Source organism: Erythrolamprus reginae, chromosome 7, assembly GCF_031021105.1.
Source record: "Erythrolamprus reginae isolate rEryReg1 chromosome 7, rEryReg1.hap1, whole genome shotgun sequence".
In the NCBI taxonomy this organism is placed as follows: Eukaryota; Metazoa; Chordata; class Lepidosauria; order Squamata; family Dipsadidae; genus Erythrolamprus; species Erythrolamprus reginae.
In genome coordinates, this window is record NC_091956.1 from 2,412,486 (window position 1) to 2,417,485 (window position 5,000).

At 44.9% G+C, this 5,000-nt stretch overlaps 1 protein-coding gene across 1 annotated transcript in view; it reads left to right on the forward strand.

Moving 5' to 3' along the window:
• The window catches only part of LOC139170080 (transcription factor COE1-like), an 87,744-nt gene that overhangs the window by 66,297 nt on the left and 16,447 nt on the right, over positions 1 to 5,000 (forward strand).

The window sequence follows — 5,000 nt, forward strand, 5'->3', positions numbered from 1 at the left end:
CTACCTATCATCTATCTATCTATCTATTCATCCCTCAATTTATCTATCATCTATTTATCAATTATCCATCTCTCTCTCTCTCTCTCTCTCTCTCTCTCTCTCTCTCTCTCTCTCTCTTTCTCTATCCATCTATCAATCCATCTATCCATCCATCCACCTACCTACCTACCTATCATCTATCTATCTATCTATCCATCTATCAATCATCTATCCATCCATCCATCCATTCAACATCTATGCTGCTAAATCCCAAAGGTCTCAGGGCGGCTTACAAAATAATAGGATACAATACGAAAGATACAAGCAATAAAAAGAAGTCAAATATAATCTCTAAAATTATATAAATACTATATAAAAACTATGTAAATACAGGTACTCCTCGACTTAATGTCCACAATGGAGCCCAACATTAAGTGAGACACTGATTAAGTGAGTTTGGTCCAATTTTACAACTTTTCCCGCCCCAATTGTTAAGTGAATAATTGAATAGAAGAGAATTCTTTATTGGCCAAGTGTGATTGGACACACAAGGAATTTGTCTTTTCCCGCCCCAATTGTTAAGTGAATAATTGAATAGAAGAGAATTCTTTATTGGCCAAGTGTGATTGGACACACAAGGAATTTGTCTTTGGTGCAGATGCTCTCATAAAAAGACATTAATCAAGAATCACATCTAACGATTGTCATTGGGGTCAAATAAGCAGTGAAGAAACAATCAATATTAATTAAAATCTTAAGCATCAAATTTGTTAAGTTAGCAACCGGGTTGTTAAATGAATTTGTTGACTTTGCTCGCCAGAAGGTCGTAAATCTGAGCCGGTTGCCAAGCGTCTGAAATTGATCACATGACCTAGGAGATGATACAATGGTCACAAGTGGAGAAAACAGTTGTAGGTCACTTCTTTCAGTGCCGTTGTAACTTGGAACAGTTGTCATTAGAGCAGTGTTTCCCAACCTTGGCCACTTGTCCACCAACTGGCCACCACTTGGCCACCAACTGTTGTCATTAGAGCAGTGTTTCCCAACCTTGGCCACTTGAAGATATCTGGACTTCAACTCCCAGAATTCCCCAGCCAGCGGATGCTGGCTGGGGAATTCTGGGAGTTGAAGTCCAGATATCTTCAAGTGGCCAAGGTCGGGGAACACTGCCTTAAAGGGACTTCCGGGAGGGAAGCAGGCCAACTGGGCTTCCTCAAGGCCCGAAGAGGAGAAATTGGCACCTATCCTCTGGCATGAGGGCACGCTGGGCTCCTGGTGGGTGGCTGGATGCCTCTCGCTAACTCCGTCCTTGGGAAATCTTGCTGATCCTCTGGGCAGAGAGCAGATGGCGGCAAGAGGGGACTGACAGCCGAAGGCAGCCGTCAAATTGGAGCCATTAATCACGGCTTGACACGGATGCAGGAGCTGCTGCGGGGGCTTTTCGTCCGCACGGCTTCCCCATTCCTGCCTGGGGGGGGACTCAGAAGCCTCCCCCCAACACTCTCCATTCTCTCCTTCAGCCCCATCAACGAGTCTGGAGTCTCTTTCTAAGAAGACCCCACGGAGGCTGTCGGTCCCTGGAAGAAAGACCCCTTTTTTATCATTATTATTATTGTTATTGTTATTATTATTATTATTATTATTTATTAGATTTGTATGCCGCCCCTCTCCGTAGACCCGGGGTGGCTCACAGCAATGATAAAAATAATATACAATCACAAATCTAATAGTTAGAATCTAAAATAACAAGAATACATTTAAAATTTGAACGGGTCCAAAGACGGGCTACAAGAATGGTGGAAGGTCTTAACATAAAACGTATCAGGAAAGACTTCATGAACTCAATCTGCATAGTCTGGAGGACAGAATGGAAAGTGGGGACATGATCGAAACATTTAAATATGTTAAAGGGTTAAATAAGGTCCAGGAGGGAAGTGTTTTTAATAGGAATGTGAACACAAGAACAAGGGGACACAATCTGAAGTTAGTTGGGGGAAAGATCAAAAGCAACGTGAGGAAATATTATTTTACTGAAAGAGTAGTAGATCCTTGGAACAAACTTCCAGCAGACGTGGTAGATAAATCCACAGTAGCTGAATTTAAACATGCCAGGGATAAACATCCATCCATCCTAAGATAAAATACAGAAAATAGTATAAGGGCAGACTAGATGGACCATGAGGTCTTTTTCTGCCGTCAGTCTTCTATGTTTCTATGTAAAAAAAGTCTAAAAAACTGTATCCAACTTAATTTACTTTCAGGATTAGATTTGCTGAGAAGGAGACAAGCAGGGCGGGTTTTTCTATGCAGGATTCCTTAAACCACCCCAGAGAGAGGACTGTCCAGTCTCTGTTTGAAGACCTCCAGTGAAGGCGAGCCCACCACCTCCTGTGGCAAACTGTTCCACTGGTTTATCACCCTTACCGTCAGAAAGGTTTTTTCTGATATGTCATCTAAATCTACTCCCTTGCAGTTTCATTCCATTGTCTCTGGTCCTTCCAGTTGCTAATGAGAACAACGCTGATCCCTCTATTGATTTGATTTAACTAAGTGGGGTCAATCTGTGAGTTTGTTCAAGGGTCTGGTGGTTTCTCCCCAGGAGGGAGTCAATGCTCTGGTTGATATGGTTCTTGAGGGTAGACAGTCTCTGCATATGGAGGCTCTTTGTATCATTCATGCGTTGGTCTGCATTCTTTGGGGCAGATGACAATTGGTTCATCAAGTTATTTATACGTTGGGGGAAGAGAGAAAGAAGAGGAGGAGGAAGGGGAAGAGGAAGAGGAGGAGGAGAAGGAGGAAGAGGAGAGGAGGAGGAGGGGAAAGGGAGGAAGAAGAAGAACAAGAAGTTGAAGAAGAAGGAGGAGGAGGAGGAAGAGGGGATGATAGAGGAAGAGGAGAGGAGGAGGAGGGGAAAGGGAGGAAGAAGAAGAAGGAGAAGAAGAGGAGGAGGAGGAAGAAGCGGAGGAGGAGGAGGGGGAAAGGGAAGAAGAAGAAGAACAAGAAGAAGTTGAAGAAGAAGGAGGAGGAGGGGAGGGGATGATGGAGGAAGAGGAGAGGAGGAGGAGGGGGAAGGAGAAGAAGAAAAAGAGGAGGAGGAGAAGGAGGAAGAGGAAGAGGGAGGAGGGGGTGAAGAAGGGGAAGGGGAAAAATTAAGGATGCGACTACTAAGCTTTCATGATTAAATCCTAAATTGCAGAGCTTGCAGAATTTTAAAAAGCCTGCTTTAAGTTTTGAGCTAACTTTTTAGAAAAGGTGATTGAGCGAACGAAGGAAACCTCCGGAGGAAAATAAAAATACAGAGTGGAAGGAAAGGAAGATAAATTAAGAACCAGAGCCGCAGGGAATGAAAACATACAAAGGGCAGCAAAACATAGTTAAATGCAATCCTACACACAAAAATATTAGGAATATGCCAATTTTTTTCCCTCCAGATTGTACCAATCTGGGCCCAAGCCAGTTTTCCTAAAACCAATCCTCTAAACTGTAGGCCCTTTGATGTCCAAAGCCACAATCAGCTGCTGAACCACAGCCAAATTGGAAGGTTTCCTTATTTTGGGGGGGGGTGAGAGAGAGGGGGGAGAGGGAAAGGGAATGGAAGGGAGGAAAGAAGGAAGGAGAGAGAGAAGGAAAGAAAGGGGGAGGGAGGGAGGAAAATGAGAAGGAGGAAGGAAGGAAGGAAGAAAAGGAGAAGGAGAAGGAGAAAGGAAGGAAAGGGAAAGAGGAGGAAGGAAGGAAAGAAAAGAGAAAGCAGGAAGGAAAAAGAAGGAGAAAAGAAGAAAGGAAAGTAAGAAAATGACAAGGAGAAAGGAGGGAAGGAAAAGGAGGAGGAAGTAAGGGATGGAAGGAATGAAAATGAGGGAGGAGGGAAGGGAAGGAAGGAAAATGAGGGAGAAAGGAAGGAAGGAAAAAGAGGAGGAGGAAGGGAGGGAGGGAAGGAAGGGAGGAAAATGAGGGAGAAAGGAAGGAAGGAAAAAAGGAGGAGGAAGGAAAATGAGGGAGGAAGGAAGAAAAGAAAATGAGAAGGAGAAAGGAAGGAAGGAAAAAGAGAAGAAGAAAGGGAAGGGAAGGAAAGAGGGAGTGAGGGAGGGAAGGAAAAAGAGAAGGTGAAAGAAAGGAAGGGAAGGGAAGGAAGGAAGAAATTATGCTCTAGGCCAGTGATTTTCAACCTTTTTTGAGCCGCGGCACATTTTTTTACATTTACAAAACCATGGGGCACATTGAGGGGGGGGGGCAGGTAAAAAAAGTTTGGACAAAAAAAGTATCTCTCTCTCCCTCCCTCCCTTTCGCTCTCTTTCTCTCACCCTCCCTCTTTCTCTCCCTTTTTTCCTCTCTCTCTCCATCCCTTTCTTCTCTCTTCCTTCTTTCCTCTTTTTTGCTCTTTCTCTCTCCCTCCCTACCTCCCTCTTTGTCTTTCTCTCTTCCACCTTCCCTCCCTCTCTTTCTCTTCCTTTCTCTCTCTTGCTCTCTCTTGCTTTCTTTCTCTCTTGTTCTCTTTCTCTCTCTCTTGCTTTCTCTCTCTTTCTCTCTTGTTTTCTTTCCCTCTCTTGCTCTTTCTTTCTTTCTCTCTCTCTCTGAGCTTTGCGGCACACCTGCCCATGTCTCGCGGCACACTAGTGTGCCACGGCACACTGGTTGAAAAACACTGCTCTGGGCAGACCCTTCTCACCTTCTGCTTTACATAGTGAATGGGGGGGGACCTGCCGAATCAGCTCATCCAGCTGTGATCGGACTCTCCGTTAGCCAAGACTCGGAGGGGGCAGCCAGCCCGGGTTGCTCATTCATCATAGTTAAGCAGCCTGTCTCTCTCTCTTTCTCACACACACACACACACACCAGCTCCTAATGTGAGAGTGTCCACAGAGCTACTCTGCCTGCGTGTGTGCGCGCACGTGCACACAACTTTGGAGGGATGCAAAAGAAAGAGAAGTGTGTGTGTGTTCTTTCTCTCTCTGAACGACCCTTGGAAACTTCCATTTTGGCCAACGCAAAACAACCACCCCCTCCCAACAAAAGAAAAGCCG